The sequence below is a fragment of the Ascaphus truei genome, unplaced genomic scaffold (assembly GCF_040206685.1).
Source record: "Ascaphus truei isolate aAscTru1 unplaced genomic scaffold, aAscTru1.hap1 HAP1_SCAFFOLD_518, whole genome shotgun sequence".
Classification (NCBI taxonomy): domain Eukaryota; kingdom Metazoa; phylum Chordata; class Amphibia; order Anura; family Ascaphidae; genus Ascaphus; species Ascaphus truei.
Window position 1 is genome coordinate 172,720 of NW_027456849.1, and position 19,191 is coordinate 191,910.

Here is a 19,191-nt window from a genome sequence, read left to right on the forward strand (position 1 = left end):
CTCCCCTTTCCCCCCCCTCCTCCGCTCCCCTTTCCCCCCCCTCCTCCGCTCCCCTTTCCTCCCCCCCTCCGCTCCGGGAGTGTCTCTAGCTTTGAATCATTACAACTCAAAGCTGGATTCCGATTGGCTCACACACATCAGGGGGTGTTCCAACCCATATCCACCCTTTGGATTAACATGCTCAAAGGTTGCTTAGGCCTGCCCCTGAATATTGCTACTATACTCAGAGCTGAAATGCAAACAGGCTAACTGAAGGAATTAACCTTTCCACTGCCTGTTCTAACAGGACTGACAGAGGAAAGGCCCAGAATTAGCAATAGATGCCGAAGGCCAGGCTATATATATGTAGAAAAGCACTTTATGCCCCATGTTAGAGTGTAGCCTTTTCCCCATACAGTAAGGCTGAGTTCAGCGTGGCTGCTGCGGCAGCGTGCGTCCACGCGCACCTCCCCCGCGTGCTCCTGCAGCCTGGCGATCTGTGTTCAGGCTGCAGGAGTCGGGTCGCGGCATTTGGGGGCTTGGCGGGGGGAACGTGTCACGGAGCTGGTTCGCTGAACCAGCTCACGTGATGCGACTGCAGCCCCAAATATCATTTCTGGTTACAGCGGCGTCAACGCTGCACTTTACCGCCGGTGGAGTTTTCAGTTTGAACACTCCCACCAAACAATCTAAAATTGCGACGGACGTGCGCACGCACGCGTCGCGTAGCAGCCACCCCGAACACGGCCTTAGAAAGGCAGCCAGTAATGTAATGTGTGTTTTAGCATTTCTTTGCATGCAGGCACAGTAATTCACTTAGCTGCGTTGTCTGCAGAGAAATGCAGGGTCGTGACAAAGAGCTGGGAGCAGCTAAGTGCCGGGACAAATGGTGAGCGGGGAAGGGCTGATTATCAGGTCCGGCGACGGACTCCCAGCGCGGTAGAGTCTATACACATAATATATAAAGCTTGGCCCCCTGCAGAAGCAATCCCTCCAGCCAATTAGGCAAGGGAAGCCCATGACCAGGGGGCAAGCCCCCTCCCCCCTCACCTCCCTGGGATCTCTGGGCCGCCATCGCGGCCCCCCCTGGGGGGGGGGGGGGCAGGCCTAGGTCAGTACAAAAGAGGCAGCCGGGAGCTGAATCTTCCATTCTGTTCCCGGTCTGCTGAGAAGTTTAGTGTCCTCTCCTCTCCTCCAGGTGAGTTTGTAGTCTCCCTTTGGGCCCGATCGCAGCATCCCCCCCCTCCGCCTCTGCTATGGCTGTCCAGGGGATAGTTGCGAGGCGGCCGGGGAGTGCTGCCACGGGGGATCCCCCTACCGCGCGGCTCTCCCTCCCTCAGCCTCCGTGGCTGGCCTGCTCGGCGGGCGGGGACTCCGGCGAAGGGGGGGGGATCCGCCTGCCGGACCAAGGGATAGCTAGTGGGGATCCCCCTTACCGCGTGGCTCTCCCTCCATCAGCCTTGGTAGCTGGCGGGCGGGGAGGGGGGGCCTCCGGGGAACGGGGGGATCCCCTTGCCGGTACCAGGGAATAGCCAGGGGGGATTCCCTTGCCACGTGGCTCACCCTCCATCAGCCTCTGCGGCTGGGGAGGGGGGGGCCAGAGGGAGGACGAGGAGAGGCACAACAACCCCCCACGTTTTTTTGCCACGACGGTTCCCCCAACAGAATGGCCGTGGGTATCCCCCAACCCCCCCCCCCCCGGGGTTGGAGCACGGGACACTTAGTGGGGTTACATGGCAGTGGTATAATGTGCTGTAATTGATTTCTTTCAACATTGGATAAAGTTATGATCAATGCTAGAATGGCCGTGGGTATCGCTGCATACCGCATTCGTAGTGACAGCGGGCTGTATGTGGGGAATAAAGTGTATACACCTCAGTGTGGTTATAATGCGTTGTATTCGGGGTATGGTTATAATGCGTTGTATTCGGGGTATGGTTATAATGCGTTGTATTCGGGGTATGGTTATAATGCATTGTATTCGGGTTATAAGGCATACGAGCTGCATTTGAGGTACAATTGGCTGTAATTGGGTTACATGGCGTATATTGTATTTGGATTATAGGGGGTGTGTATATACCGCATCCGAAGTTACAATGGGCTTTAATGGGGTGACATGGTGTATATAGTGTGTATACTGCACTCGTAGTTACGTTCTGTACGATAGGGTGTGTATAGGTGCTGCATTCGCCGTTACAATGTACTGTAACTGGGTTACATGGCGTATATAGTGTATATACTGCATTCACGGTTACGTGCTGCATGTGGAGTATAAGGTGTATTTATGCTGCATTCAGTGTTGTAATGTGCTGTAATTGGGTTACATGGCGGGTATAGTGTATATACCGCAGTCAGGGTTAAGTGCGGTATGTGGATTATAAGGTGTACATTTGCTGCATGCAGGGTTATAAGGTGTCGTAATTGGGGTACATGGCGTATATAGAGTATATACTGCATTCACGGTTACGTGCTGCATGTGGAGTATAAGGTGTATTTATAGAGTGACCATTCGTCCCGGTTTTGCCGGCACAGTCCCGTTTTTTTCTGTGCTGTCCCGGTTGACAGTCCGTCCCGGAAATGTCCCGGGTTTTGCCCCTGGTGACTGGTACCGAGCGCGAGTCGGCGGCGGTGCGCGGAGGCGGCAGCATGAGGAGGATGCGGCGGTGCGCGGAGGCGGCAGCGTGAGGAGGATGCGGCGGTGCGCGGAGGCGGCAGCGTGAGGAGGATGCGGCGGTGCGCGGAGGCGGCAGCGTGAGGAGGATGCGGCGGTGCGCGGAGGCGGCAGCGTGAGGAGGATGCGGCGGTGCGCGGAGGCGGCAGCGTGAGGAGGATGCGGCGGTGCGCGGAGGCGGCAGCGTGAGGAGGATGCGGCGGTGCGCGGAGGCGGCAGCGTGTGGAGGATGCGGCGGCCGTATTTTTTTTTTTCCCCAATAGCAGGATGCCGGGGGCGGGGCTTTAGAGTAGAAGCAGGGGATTGGTTGGAGGTTAGGATATGCCGGGGGCGGGGCTTAGTATCAGGGACGGATGTAGTGTGTGTGTGTGTGTGTGTGTGTGTGTGTGTGTGTGTGTGTGTGTGTGTGTGTGTGTGTGTGTGTGTGTGTGTGTGTGTGTGTGTTTTTTTTCACCAGAAGGAAGGCTCACAGCTGGCAACTGAAACTGCCGGCAGACTGGAAAAAAGCCTCACTACTTCTGGCTCCCTACAGTGGCACTACAGGTAAGCACCATGTCACCTGTGTGTGTGTGTCTGCCCCCTTCCCAGTCTGTGTGTGTGTGTGTGTCTGCCCCCCTCCCAGTCTGTGCAAGTGTGACTGCCCACCTCCCAGTGTGTGTGGGTATGACTGCCCACCTCCCAGTGTGTGTGGGTATGACTGCCCCCCTCCCAGTCTGTGTGGGTATGACTGCCCGCCTCCCAGTCTGTGTGGGTGACTGCCTCCCCTCCCAGTCTGTGTGTGTGTGTGACTGCCCCCCTCCCAGTCTGTGTGTGTGACTGCCCCCCCTCCCAGTCTGTGTGTGTGACTGCCCCCCTCCCAGTCTGTGTGTGTGACTGCCCCCCTCCCAGTCTGTGTGTGTGACTGCCCCCCTCCCAGTCTGTGTGTGTGACTGCCCCCTCCCAGTCTGTGTGTGTGTCTGCCCCCCTCCCTGTCTGTGTGTGTGTCTGCCCCCCTCCCAGTCTGTGTGTGTGTGTGTGTATGACCGCCCCCCTCCCAGTCTGTGCAAGTGTGACTGCCCCACCTCCCAGTGTGTGTGTGTGACTGCCCGCCTCCCAGTCTGTGTGGGTGACTGCCTCCCCTCCCAGTCTGTGTGTGTGTGTGTGACTGCCCCCCTCCCAGTGTGTGTGACTGCCCCCCTCCCAGTGTGTGTGACTGCCCCCCTCCCAGTGTGTGTATGACTGCCCCCCCTCCCAGTGTGTGTATGACTGCCCCCCCTCCCAGTGTGTGTGTGACTGCCCCCTCCCAGTGTGTGTGTGACTGCCCCCCCTCCCAGTGTGTGTGACTGCCCCCCTCCCAGTGTGTGTGACTGCCTCCCCTCCCAGTGTGTGTGTGACTGCCCCCCCACCCAGTGTGGGTGTGTGACTGCCCCCCACCCAGTGTGGGTGTGTGACTGCCCCCCTCCCAGTGTGTGTGTGACTGCCCCCGCACCCAGTGTGTGTGTGTGTGTGTGTGTGTGACTGCCCCCTCCCAGTCTGTGTGTGTGTGACTGCCCCTCCCTCCCAGTGTGTGTGTGACTGCCCCCTCCCAGTGTGTGTGTGTGTCTACCCCCCTCCCAGTCTGTGTGTGTGTCACTGCCCCCCTCCCAGTCTATGTGTGTGTGACTGCCCTCCCCCTCCCAGTCTGTGTGTGTGTGACTGCCCCTCTCCCAGTCTGTGTGTGTGTGACTGCCCCCCCTCCCAGTGTATGTTTGACTGCCCCGCTCCCAGTCTGTGTGTATGTGTGACTGCCCCCTCCCAGTGTGTGTGTGTGACTGTCCCCCCTCCCAGTCTGTTTGTGTGTGTGACTGCCCTCCCCCTCCCAGTCTGTTTGTGTGTGTGACTGCCCTCCCCCTCCCAGTCTGTGTGTGTGTGACTGCCCCTCTCCCAGTCTGTGTGTGTGTGACTGCCCCCCTCCCAGTGTATGTTTGACTGCCCCCCTCCCAGTCTGTGTGTATGTGTGACTGCCCCCTCCCAGTCTGTGTGTGTGTCTGTCTGCCCCCTGCCACTGTGTGATGCCCCTCTCCCAGTGTGTGTAAGTGCCCCCTCCAAGTCTGTGTGTGTGTGTCTGCCCCCCTCCCATTCTCTGTGTGTGTGTGTCTGCCCCCTCCCATTCTGTGTGTGTGTGTCTGCCCCCCTCCCATTCTGTGTGTGTGTGTGTCTGCCCCCCTCCCATTCTGTGTGTTTGTGTGTCTGCCCCCCTCCCATTCTGTGTGTGTGTGTCTGCCCCCCTCCCATTCTGTGTTTGTGTGTGACTGCCCCCCCAGTGTGTGTGTGACTGCCCCCTCCCAGTGTCTGTGTGTATCAGTGACAGAATGTATACAGACACCAACCCACTTACCCACTCACCCACGTGTCAGTCAGTCACCCACGTGTCAGTCAGTCACCCACCCATATGTCAGGCAGTCAGTCACCCACCCACCCACGTGCCAGGCAGTCTAACGTGTCAGTCAGTCACCCACCCACGTGTCAGTCAGTCACCCACCCACGTGTCAGGCAGTCAGTCACCCACCCACGTGTCAGGCAGTCAACCCAAGTGTCAGGCAGTCACCCACCCAAGTGTCAGGCAGTCTCCCACCCACCCCCCCAAGTTTCAGGCAGTCTCCCACCCACCCAAGTGTCAGGCAGTCTCCCTCCCACCCACCCAAGAGTCAGGCAGTCTCCCTCCCACCCACCCAAGTGTCAGGCAGTCAGTCACCCACCCAAGTGTCAGGCAGTCAGTCACCCACCCACGTGTCAGGCAGTCAACCCAAGTGTCAGGCAGTCACCCACCAAGTGTCAGGCAGTCTACCACCCACCCCCCCAAGTTTCAGGCAGTCTCCCACCCACCCAAGTGTCAGGCAGTCGCCCTCCCACCCACCCAAGTGTCAGGCAGTCTCCCTCCCACCCACCCAAGTGTCAGGCAGTCAGTCACCCACCCACGTGTCAGGCAGTCAACCCAAGTGTCAGGCAGTCACCCACCAAGTGTCAGGCAGTCTACCACCCACCCCCCCAAGTTTAAGGCAGTCTCCCACCCACCCAAGTGTCAGGCAGTCTCCCACCCACCCACCCAAGTGTCAGGCAGTCTCCCACCCACCCACCCAAGTGTCAGGCAGTCTCCCACCCACCCACCCACCCACGTGTCAGGCAGTCTAAGTGTCAGGCAGTCAAAGTGTCAGGCAGTCAACCCAAGTGTCAGACAGTCTCCCACCCACCCAAGTGTCAGGCAGACTCCCATAACCCACCCACCCACCCAAGTGTCAGCAGTCTCCCATAAAAGTGTCAGGCAGTCTCCCATAACCCAGCCACCCGTCAGGCAGTCTCCCATACCCTAGAGAAAGTGCAGCGCACCATGATCCAGAGAAGAGGCAGGTCTGGCAGAAATCTATCTTTATTAGAAAGTCATAAAAACAAGGGATGCAACCCCACCCCACTCTGCCACATAACCAGGATGCTGACGCCCACCTGATGACATCAGAGCTACCATATGGCGCCCCCTAGTGACGTCAGACGTCTAGGTCTAAATCCCTGGCAATACAGCATAGAGCTGCCTTGGAGGACTGCAGCCACAGCCACACCTCTCCCCAGACTGAACACTCCCCCATGTGTGGCTGTGGCTGCAGTCCTCCAAGACAGCTCTATGCTGTATTGCCAGGGATTTAGACCTAGACGTCTGACGTCACTAGGGCGCGCCATATGGTAGCTCTGACGTCATCAGGTGGGCGTCAGCATCCTGGTTATGTGGCAGAGCCGGGAGGGGTGAGTATCAGGGGGGTGGTATATATTGTGACTGTTTCTTGTGTTTGTAGCCTTCACCTTGACTGCCGAAACGTTGGACTTTATGGCATATTAAACCTCCTTTGAGTAAGACCGTGTGCCTGCTTCTTCTTCTTTGTCCGGCTACAGGAAGGGTCAGGAGACAGGGAGGACAGAGGCAGGAGAACCCCATCTGGCTCCGGCCTTGCCTGTCCCTACGAATACAAACATACAACCCCTCACTGAATAACATAGCCCTAACCCCATGTAATAATCCTGGGTGTAAACAAAATAATGGTTTTATGAATATTGTAATGGTTTAATAGGGACCTAGGAGGTGGCCAGTGGGGCTGTTATGTGTATTTGTGTTTATTGAGGGTAGCGGGGGTGGGTGAACGGGGTATTGGCCCCAAGGATGGGTGTTTAGGCCTACCGGGTGGGGGGGTAGTGGGAGGGGTTAACCCCTTCATTACCTTAGCGGTATTAACCGCTAAGTTAAAGAAGAGGTTAAGTCATCCCCCAACCCCCTGGCAAGGCCTAACCACCCAGCCAGGGCCAAATACCACCTTCTGCCACCCCCGCTACCCACAATAAGCCTGGCACGGGTGTATAACCCCTTCATTGCCTTGGCGGTAATGAAGTTGCCTGTAAATGCATTTTTTATGCATGGGATTCCTGCCGGGGGTCTCTGGTGCTGATATTAATGGATATCAGCTCCGGGATACATGCATGTTATTTTCATCGCAGCTTCACCCCACCTTCTTGCCAACTTTTGTGGCGGGACAATTTGGAGAAGAAACAGCAATTTTAAAGTGGCGATCAGCCGCAATAAGCTGATCAGGGCTTATAGAATTGAGCGTGTTTGAAAAACTGGCGATCAGTGCCGAAAAGTGGCTTATCACCGCGCGTCTGCAGATTTTATTTATTTATTTATTTTCCGGCAAAACAAAAAACGGTTATTTTTGCTCTAATCGCCAGGTTCTCTGGGCTTACTGAATCGCTGTAGGCGATTACTGCATGAGGGCCTTAGGGAGGATTTGTTCCTGTAAAGTACACCTAGTTTGGCATAGGATTTGGATGTCAGGGTATCAATGTGCAACCCAAATGTTAAATGGGAGTTGAACTATATGCCCAGATATTTCAAACCAGTAACAGGGGCTAGGATGGTATTAGAGTTGGTTTTTATCTGAAGCTCTGTCATTGGTAGCTTTAGCAATTTAGCTCTGGTCCCAAATACCATTGTTACAGTCTTGTCAGTGTTTAAAATCAGTTTGTTTTGGGAAATCCAGTTTCAAGTCTCAAAAAATCAGATTGAAGTACGTGTTCAAGGTCAGAGAGGCGAGGGCTGCGTGCATATAGGATAAGATCTAAGGCCTCTCACAATAACCCGTTAGGAATATTAATTCCTCATCTATCCGACATAAGTATAAAATATACTCTAACCAAGACCCCTAATACAGAGTTACCCACCTTATACGGGAGCAGCTGCCAGACGAGTATAGTAAATGTATCTTATTTCTTTTGCCACTGGAGGGCAGCGTGGAGTTACATGGAGTGGCGCCCGTAAGGACGACGTGCCAGTTAGGCGGAAGGAGACGCGCACACACTTTTATGTGAAACGGATATATTTGGGGAGGGATTTAGGAGTCTGAGTGAGAAAATTTATATTTTGTCACAATGGAAAAATGGAAAAATTAACCATTTAAATATGCACAGATTTTATCCCACTTTTGGAAATTAGGGATGTTGCCTAAAAGTTTGAGAATGCACAAAGTGCCACCCCTGGGCTTTAATGAAGCAGCATTTGTGGGATAAAGGGAACAGCATTCTGTATAAAGGTATTTTGGGCTCGATATAAATAATTGAAGCCAAAAACTAATATTAAGGGGCCTATGCAGAGAGCAGCGCGAACGGAAATTTCGGCGTTTTTTAGCGCTATATGGCTATAATAAGGTTGGAAATGGCGAGTTGAGTAAAAAGCGCCATTTTTTTTTTTTTTTAAGTAGAACTCGCCGCACGGCTGGCGAGAACCAAAATCTCGCCAGTTTTGAAAAGGGCCGTATGCAGAAAGGTACGATCGCCATCTAGGGGCTGTTCGCGCCATTAAAATGGAGAGAAATTCTACAATTAGCTCCGCCAACAAAAGTTGGCAGGAAACTGGAGCTCACCGGCGAGAGTGAAAAGAAAAAAAAAAACGCGCTTTTTTTACAACATGTTTCACCAGCGCGCATCTCGCCGGTTGAAACTCTCCATAATCAAGCATGATTTTAAATGCAGTTTTCTGACCTTTCTGCATATGGAGATAAAATCACGCCATTACAGGTACAATTTATTACCAATTCCCATTATTTCCAGCGCTGCTCTCTGCATAGGCCCCTAAGTAAATTGAGAATGGAAAAATATTCAGCACAAACGTACAGAATGTGATGTTCTGAGAGATCTTACAGATGTTATCAAATCCCACAATGAATGTATAGAAAATGTCTGTATAGAACGAATCAAACAAGAATATGCCAATAAAACGTTTAATTGGGAGATACAGGGGCCACAATTCAGGTCAGTTAGCTGGAAGAAGGGAAGCCGGTCAGCCGGTAGAGCCGGTCAGCCTGTCAGCCAGTAGAGCAGGTCAGCCGGTCAGCCAGAAGAGCAGGTCAGCCGGTCAGCCAGTAGAGCAGATCAGCCGGTAGAGCAGGTCAGCCGGTAGAGCCGGTCAGCTCTGAGATCAGCATTACTTATATCCCCTAAAAGTTGTCCCCTGCATGTAATGCGCAGAACAGCCTACACTGCATATACTGTACATGAGATACTTAACCCTTTCTTTTCGCTCGACTCTAATCTGAATGATTTGCTAATTGGTTTGTAATTAGAGAGATATTTGTAGCAGAATCCCATGTATGTTCTTTTTACCTTTTTAGATACCGTTTTGTGTTATAAAAGATATGACAGATCAGAGGGGTTCCTGTTTGCACTCGTGTTTTGGCAGAAGTGTATATGTGACCCTATAAATCTCCATCACACCCGGCTTGGCAGTGTGACACTAGTGCAGCGACCTGGGGAAGAATCACTGAGCTGTTAGCAATAGATACAACGGATAGAAAAGACACTACACATAGGTTGGATTAAAGAGAGTATTTTATTTAAATAATTAATCTCTTTGCTGGGAGGGGCCTGCAGCACATTGCAGAGCGATATAGTAACACGCAGAGCAATGCACTGCAGGCCCCTCCGGCAGCAAAGGGGTGAAGACCAATGCAGGGTGTATAAAGATCTCACTGATAATTCATGCACAAAGGGCTGTTTGTTGCTGTGATCCAGAGGAAGGCGAAACATAACCCCTGCTGTGCAATGGGGGAAAAAAATTCCTTCCTGACCCCATTAAATGGCGATCGGATGGTCCCTGGATCACTGCACAGTGAGATCAGATGGAACAGCACAGATCAGCGTTGTTATACACAGGGGCACACTCAGTATATAGAGATGCGGGTGATGGGGCCCTTGTGCCCCTGTGTATAACTCACCTGCTCCCCCATCCCCCTGCATATCTATCCCATTCACCCCTTTTCCTCCCGCATACCTCGCAGGGCCGGCCGGCCATTAGGCGGTCGCCTAGCGCGCAAAGGTCCTAGGGGCGCATTAATAATCATTATTATTTTTTCCTCTTATTATTTCTAATTTATTTATCTTTTTTTAAAAATTATTATTCTTTTTTTTATCCAGTATTTTGGCGCCCTTTTATTTTTATTTTGCGTCGCGCTGGGGTGCGGTCGCACCCCCTGCAGCCCCGATAGCTACGCCACTGTTTATTTTATTATTTTATTTATCTTATTATTTTTTATACAACTGGGGCACAAATTTTAAGTTTCGCCTGGGGCGCATGAAACCCGTGCTCCGGCCCTGCTCCTTGTTCTCTCTCACCCTCTCACGCCCAATATCCCAATCTCCCTCTAGTACCTGCCCCTCCCGCAGCCTTCCTGATCTTATCTGCCTCTCCTGCGGTCAAACCAACTTCTCAGGGCCCCTAGAATACCCCTGGATCTACGCCCTGGCTCCTCTGTTACCTGCTCCCGGGGTCTGCTGCTCCGCCTAAAAAAGGTGAAGCAGCAGATCTGTCCGCACCTCTCGTATTCTGCTACCTGCTCCCGGGGTCTTCTCCTCCGCCTAAAAAAGGTGAAGCAGCAGATCCGTCCACACCGCTCGTATTCTCCTAGGCCATCGTCCACCACGTCGCCAGACTTGACATCCGCTTCGTCGTCTGCCTCATCGGCCGCCTTGTAGCCCACCTCTTCGCACCACTTGACGCCCGCTTTATCGTATGCCTCGTCGTCCGCCTCGTAGCCCGCCTCGTCGTCTGGTGGCACAAAGGGCACCACCTTCGTGCGTGTCCTGATCTGCAGGAGACATGAAGTGTTTGTAACCAGGGACAGTGATACTCTGTATCGCAAGAGCTCCTGTGCCACTTATACCCCCTCCCCAATACCACGTTATACCGCCCTCCACAGGGCAAATACCCATTATACCCACCTCCCCAGGCTTAGTACCCAGTTATACAACCCTCCCAAGGCCCAGTACCCAGTTATACAACCCTCCCAAGGCCCAGTACCCTGCTATATGCCCCTCCCCAGGCCCAGTACCCGTTATACCCACCTCACCAGGCCCAGAACCCGTTATACCCACCTCACCAGGCCCAGTACCCATTATATACCCCTCCCCAGAAGGTCATGTTTCTATTTATCAAAAATACATTGAGTTACCTCTGGTTTTCAAGCATGTCCTGGGGGAGTTATCACAGAGACACAGAAACGTCGCTGAGTTTGGTGAGTAACTCCCTTAAACTCTCAGCAGTTGAATTCCCCATTAGGCGCTTAATGCGTTAAAAACAAGCGTTGCTATTTCTTTGCATGAAGTTGCAGGTAATTGGAAGAGTTACACAGTGACGGCTATTTCATCACTCACCTTCTTCCATCGAATCGGTCTTAGCGGTAGTGATCTCAGTATTATTTCCTCCTTCACATCGGATATCCATATCCATTCTTCGCCTCTGATCTGTATGCAAGACAATGCTTTAAGACAGGGTTGCGCAACCTTTTTCCCCTGCTCCCCCCTCCACCCTCCCCACCTTGTCTCCGACGTTCTGATGTAACGACGTCATGTGATATCACGTTGCTATGGTAATGCCACATCATGTGACGCCACGTTGCTGTCTCCAGAAGCCGCCGGAGACAAGGAAAGGGAACTTACAGAGGCCTTGCGCGCGATTTCCGGCATTTAATTTAAATGCTGTGGGGAAGAGCGAGGGGCCACTGTAAGCGCCGAGCCCCTCCTCCCCAAGAAAATGTTGCACCCCTCGATTTGCACACCCTTGCTTTAAGAGATATTCTGGGACCCTCCAACTCCTCCATCGGACCCTTCCTCATATTGACTGACCTTGCAGTGCTCTGCACTGACTTGCACTGACCTGCTATGATGCCTCTCAAAATACCATGCTAACTCATTCTGAACATACATGTGTCCTTTCTACATATTACTCAGCTTGTATGGGCCACAGACAGCTTTCCCGGGGTCCAGGACTAGTTGCCACCGGGGACACTCACCCATGGGTCGGCGACCTTGCGAGAACCCACCCCCCCAACCTGTTTTCTCTTGCATTGCCATAGACAACAACATTTCAGCCTGCTGCCTTTCTCGGTAAAGTGGCTAAACCCACTAAATCCAGCAAAGAAAGGCCAGCAGCCGAAACATTGTAGTCTGTGGCACAATAAATTATCTTTTTTTATTCAAATCCGTGTGCCCTTTTCCATCAATCATATTGTATTCATTGGACGAAATGCCGGTCTTCCCTGAGACTAAGGGGCACCGGTAAAAGTATGACTAATTGTTTTTTTTGGTGTGCAGCAAATCCCCATCATTTTTGCGTTCTCTTGCTCTGCCCCAATCTGACACACCACCTTGCTCTCTCACCCCCCTCTTACACTCCCGCGTCACCCTTTCCTTCCCCAAAGGTTGTCCTTTAATCAGATCTTACCCAAATTGTCTCCATCTCCCTTGGAAATGTTCTGTCTTTAAACTGTGCGGCTCCTCTTGATCCGAACTTTCTTAGCTGACCCCTTTAGGTTTCGGCTCCGAGGGTCTAAAAAATAAGCGACTCCGAAAAGATGTGAAATATGCACACGGGTCCTAATGGGGCACTGAGGGGGAGACTTAAATACTAGTAAATATAATCTACTGTGCTAACAAATATAATCTATTAACTAACAAATATAACTTATTAAACTAAGAAATATAACTTATTAAACTAAGAAATATAATTTATTAAACTAAGAAATATAACTTATTAAACTAAGAAATATAATTTATTAAACTAAGAAATATAACTTATTAAACTAACAAATATATCTTATTAAACTAAGAAATATAATTTATTAAACTAAGAAATATAACTTATTAAACTAAGAAATATAACTTATTAAACTTACAAATATAATCTATTTAACTAAATAAATATCTATTAAACTAAATAAATATCTATTCAACTAAATAAATATAATCTACTTCAAAACAATACAATAAAAAGCTGGAGAAATGATACGTTAACCAAGCCACAGATGTGATGCCAATGAGCGTTGAACTCCTTGCAGATCCACCGTCAGCTGGTTGTGGCAGAAAGTGGTGACATGCAGTAGAACAGAGTGGTTGAGCTGTAACCACGGCAGTCAGGTCAGAAATCAACACAATATTTTTTGAAATTTAGAATGAGAATGTTCAGTATGTCACATTCTGGGCTCAGACACTGAGCCCTGTCACATGTTAGCAGCTTGTGATAATAGAAAGTATCCATATACTGGGATGTGATAAGAGACATTATAGTCATTTTATACTGGGTCCCATAACCTGCTTTATATGAAGTATCATTTTACACTAGTAGAGATGTTACATTTTGAAAAAATAGCGCTTCTGGCGACAATGTTCATTTTCTCTACAAATGATAAATGAAAAAGTTGGATAAAACGTTATATGTGTGTGTGCGCGCGCAATATATATATATATATATATATATATATATATATATATATATATATATATTGTAAATATTCCTGTATATTCATTTGCATGTCTTAGACAGGTCTGCAACCCTGTCTTTCACCATTATCTTTAACCTTAATAGTCATATATATATATATATATTTATATATTTATATACATACACATATAGTATGTATATATATATATCATACTATATGTATATATATAGTCTGTTTTATACACACATACACGTGTGTGTGTTTATATGTGTGTGTGTGTGTATATATATATATATATATATATATATATATATATATATATATATATAATCAAAGGCTCCTTACCAGGCAGACCAGAGAATCCAGGGAATCCAAAGCAGGCACAGCAAGGAAGAGACAGCACACTTGTTAGCAAAAAGAATTGTATTAGTGAAGCAGGCACAAAACACCAACGTTTCGGTCCTAAAAACAGGACCATATATATGGTATAACCCAGAGGTGCGCAAAGGGGGGAGATTTTTCGGGGGGGGGGGTGGCGCGGGCGGTTGCAGAGGCCCCGCGCACTTCCTCGAGGCATTAAAATTAAATGCCGGGGGATCACGTGAGGCCTCTGCAATGCTATTACTTACCTTGACTCTGCCGGCGTCACTCGTGTCCATGGCAACGCGGTGTTAAATTACGCCGCGGGGTCATGTGACGTCACCCTCGTCAAATGCCGCTTCAGGTCACGTAACGCCGCATCAAGGTAAGGGGGGGGGGGCGCGAGCACCAACAGAGGGAAGGCAGGGGGGCGAGCTGCAAAAGTTTGTGCTCCCCTGGTATAACCAATAAATAATATAGCTGATATAGCAATCTGGTTGTCGCTAGAGAGAGATTATAATGGCAGTCAGAAATAGTGGCCAGAATTAATAACAGTGCAATTACTAAAAAGTAGCTGTAATAAAATAATAATAAACACTATGCCTAAACACAATAAAAGTCCAGAAACCTAGCTCTAATAGCTATGTTATAACTCAATCATAAAAGGATCCAATTCGGGCGTCCTCTGGAGCCCTGGCAGCTCTCTTCAGAGAAACAACCACCTCCTCGATAGATATCTAAACAAAAAAAAGAAGAGAAAGCGCCCGCTCAATGTGTAAATTTGGTTTAACAATTTCATTTCCTGGACAAGATAAAAATAACAAACTCACAAACTCTGTGACGCATATGTACTGAGGTGGGGTTGGATCCCCCACGGTTATTTCTTGTTTTATTAATAAATAATTTACTATATTTTAATCTCTGGTGCGCATTGTGTGCATTTTTCTTCTTGTCTGCACAGTGCTTCAGATGCTGCATCTGAAAAAATGCCGGTGGATCGGGATGTGAGGTAGGGAAGTGACGTCCGCGCCGGAACGTTATTGCCACGCCTCCAAATATTCATTGCCACGCCCCCAAATCGCGCCCGAAGCATACCCTGCAAAGCCATAAAAAAGCTCAGGCTTCAGCAAGTGTATTGCAGCGTGTGTGCCTTCCCTCCGTCTGAAATACTATAGACGCAGCCTTATCAACGCTTACTAAATAGGCCCGTGTCTCTCTCTCTCTCTCTCTGTGTCTCTGTCTCTCTCTGTGTGTCTCTGTCTCTCTCTGTGTGTCTCTGTCTCTCTCTGTGTGTCTCTGTGTGTCTCTGTGTCTCTCTCTCTCTCTCTGTGTCTCTCTCTCTCTCTCTCTCTGTGTCTCTGTCTCTCTCTGTGTGTCTCTGTCTCTCTCTGTGTGTCTCTGTGTCTCTGTGTGTGTCTCTGTGTCTCTCTCTGTGTCTCTGTCTCTCTCTGTGTGTCTCTGTTTCTCTCTGTGTGTCTCTGTGTGTGTCTCTGTATCTCTGTCTCTCTCTGTGTGTCTCTGTGTGTGTCTCTGTATCTCTGTCTCTCTCTGTGTCTCTGTGTCTCTGTCTCTCAAATCAAATCAGCTTGATTGGCATGTCAAAAGAACATTTCAGTATTGCCAAAGCGTGAGTTATAGGGGGTGTAGGACAATGATTACACGAATACTAGGGGGTACGATATAATTGTTATACAGTACATTACTTTTGTGTCTCTCTCTCTCTCTCTGTGTCTCTCATTCTCTGTCTCTCTCTCATTCTCTGTCTCTCTCTCATTCTCTGTCTCTCTCTCTCATCCCTGTATGATAGGTATGTTCCAACTCTATTTTTTGCTCTTCTTTTCCGTTTCAGAGGAGGGAGTCCCTCACCTCTTCAGCCACACACCAGGAACGCTGGATTGCTTTCAGACACTCGGAGAGGCGGATACAGTCGTGGATTGCAGGCACTGATTTATCTGGTAAGTACCGCAAACATGCTTGAACAAGGGCCGTAGACATTTTATTTGATGGTTTAGATCAGCGGTGCGCAAACTGTGGGGCGCGACCCCCAGGGGGGTCGCGACACTGCCGACGGGGGGCGCGGGGTTTACAGAGGCCCCGCGCGCTTCCCGAAGGCACTTAAATTAAGTGCCGGGGGAGCTGCAGGGCCTCTGTAAACCTAACTTACCGTGGCTCCGGCGGCTTCCTCCCTACGGCGCCATGGCAACGCGGCGTCAAAATGACGCTGCGAGGTCATGTGACGTCACGTTGCTATGGCAACGTGACGTCATTACGCCGGAGCGCGGGTAAGTTGGGGTTGGGGGGGGCGCGGGAGCGAGGGGACAGCCGTCAGGGGGGCGCAGGGAAAAAAGTTTGCGCCCCCCTGGTTTAGATTATCATTGTCTGTGGTTGTTAGTTATTGGTATTAGAGTTTTTTGATGTTGTTACGAATCAAACACATTTTGAAGTAGTAATCCCCTCCGAACTGGGCATTCCTGGCCAATAATGCCCTGGCTGTAAGAGTTGAAGGGCCCAAGCAAAACCCCCACCTCTATACACACTAACACTGCAGGGGCATCAGAGTGTCTTGTTGTCATGGCAACCGGGGGTGTCACGTGATGTCATTTGTTTAATAAATTATTTTTTAAGGTGTCCCGGTTTTTCATTTTCGAAATCTGGTCACCCTATGTATTTATGCTGCATTCAGTGTTGTAATGTGCTGTAATTGGGTTACATGGCGTACATAGTGTATATACCGCATTCAGGGTAAGTGCTGTATGTGGATTATAAAGTGTATATATGCTGCATTCAGGGTTATAAGGTCGTTTATAGAGTATATACTGCATTCACGGTTACGTGCGGCATGTGGAGTATAAGGTGTATATATGCTGCATTCAGTGTTATAATGTGCTTTAAGTGGGTTACATGGCGGGTATAGTGGATATACTGCATTCAAGGTTACGCGCCGTATTGGATTATAACGGGTATATATGCTACAGTCAGTGTTATAATGTGCGGTATTTGGGTTACAGGGGTGTATACGGTACCGCAGTGGTGGTGGCGTGCTGTATTTGGATTATATGGTATACACTGCAATCATGGTTACGTGCTGGGTTCTGAATATAATGTTTATAGACCACATGCGCGGTTACATGACGGGTTTGGATTATATGGCGTATATGCTGCATGCTTGGCTTCGGGCCATTGCGTGGAGCATATGGTGTGTGTATATACTGCCTTTGGGGGTCATGTGCTGTATTGGTCCAGCGTTACATGCTACATTCAGGACGACGTGGGGTATACGGTGCGTTATGCTGCAGGCAGAGGTATAACGCGTGTAGGGGTTAATTTCACTTCCTGTTCAGCGCAGGCCCTGGTAGGGCATGGGTAATCCCTCTTCCTGTTCAGCACTTGGCTCCCTCTATCGTATGGGTAATCCCATTTCCTGTTTAATATACGGCCCTGCGGTTGTATGGGTAATCCCAGTTCCTGTTTAACACACGGCCCTGCTATTGTATGGGTAACCCCACTTCCTGTTCAGCACATGGCCCTGCTATGGACGGGTAACCCCCCACTCCCTGTTCAGCACAGGGCCGCATGCCTCTGGTTTGGTGTGGGTAATCCCACTTCCTGTTCAGCACATGGCCAGGGATGGTGCGGGTAATCCCACTCCCTGACTGGGCACGATCAGGAAACTATGCTGGTATAGCAAATATGCATGCGGGAAGGGGGTAAAGGGGCGGTTGCAAATAGCAGGCCTAACGCCCCTTCTTCGGTTAGCAGGAGGTCCCATGTATCGATGATAACATATCAATTCATGTTTCTTTCAGTCAGTTTCGGTACCTCGTGCGAGTAGCAATTCAGTTTTCATCCGGATCGGATCCGCCTCCGTCGACCCTCGATACTTCCCATACTCACAGAAAAACCCAGTAGACGGAACACATAGTTAAATCACGCAAATTGAAATCACACTCCCGCGACACTTAGCGCATCAATCAGAATGTACTTCGTAGACTGCAGGCTGACGCGCGAAGCAAGGAAGAAGGCTGCTTCCAGAGGCAGCTGTTGATGCTCATGCACCGGCAGAGTCACCAGCAGTAGTGACACCAGCGATAAGCGCAGCGCCAGTTCTAGCAACGCTAATCGCATCAGCAGCGGCGATAGCTCCAGCTATAGCGACAGTCGTAGCGCCAGCATTGGGGGCGGCGCCAGCGGTAGCGACACCTGTAGTTCCAGCAGCGGCAGTGGCCGCGGTTCCCCCGCAGGCGGTTAACAACACACCTCTAGGGGCCGGAGGGCAGGCCGGGCTAGTGGACTCACCATCCTCCATGCTCCCCCTCCCTCAGGCGGCACCCGCCTCAGAGGAGCTAGCCAAGGATAAGAGGATGCCCGATGCGGCATATAAGGTCTCTTATACATCCAGACCTAGCTCAGTGGGCTTGCACTTGCTGAAAGAGGTGAAGGACAAGATATGGGCCGGGGAGTACGTAGATATATTATCTCTGCTACCAGGCTACAGGGAGGCGTTGGCCGCGTCCTCAAAGACAGGGGAAGCGAAGAAGGTGGATGTGGAAAAGAGGCTTTTCCCACACACCTTTCGCAATTGGTCTAAGGCATTTGTTATCCTGGCTGGAGTAATTGGGGAGAAGGATCCCCAGGCGTGCGCCTCGCTCTTTACGTATCACGACATGATCGAGGAAGCACACCACGCTTACGGGGGAACGGGTTGGTGGACATATGACCAGTGCTTTAGGCAATCAATAAAGGCCCAAGAGGTGGTGATACCATGGAACGTCAAGGACGTCAACCTGTATCTGCAGTTTGTGTCTGGGGGCGGGGCAGATTCCTTTCAAGGGTGCGGCACCGGAGGTAGGGGGACATGGCGGAATAACGTACCAGGGACTAGCCAGTCGCTGCGCACCAACTCGGGCGTCTGTTGGCCGTTTAACCAGTCCAACTGCACGTACGACAACTGCCGTTTCCAACACATCTGCTCCTTTTGCGGCGGCCGCCACGCCCAGGCAAAGTGTTTTAAGAAGGGCGGTCGCAGGGGGAGGAGCGAAGGGCGGAAGTTTGGACGCGAGGGCAGCGACACCAATAATCGTCGCCAATTTGGCACCGTGGCTAGCAAGGTATCCCAATAGGGAAGCAGCCCAGCTACTCTTAGCTGGGTTTAAGGAGGGGTTTAGGATCCCGTTTGAATATCAAGCGGGATCTGAGTTTAGTCGGAACTTGAAATTGGTCAGGACACACGGTGACGTAGCTAGGAAAAAGGTCTGGAAGGAAGTCCAATTGGGAAGGATGGCTGGCCCCTTCGAGTCCCCTCCCTTGCCTAATCTCAGGATTTCCCCATTGGGAGTGGTCCCCAAAAAAAGAGGCTGGGGAGTATAGGTTGATACAACACCTATCCTACCCCGAGGGGTCGTCGGTAAACGA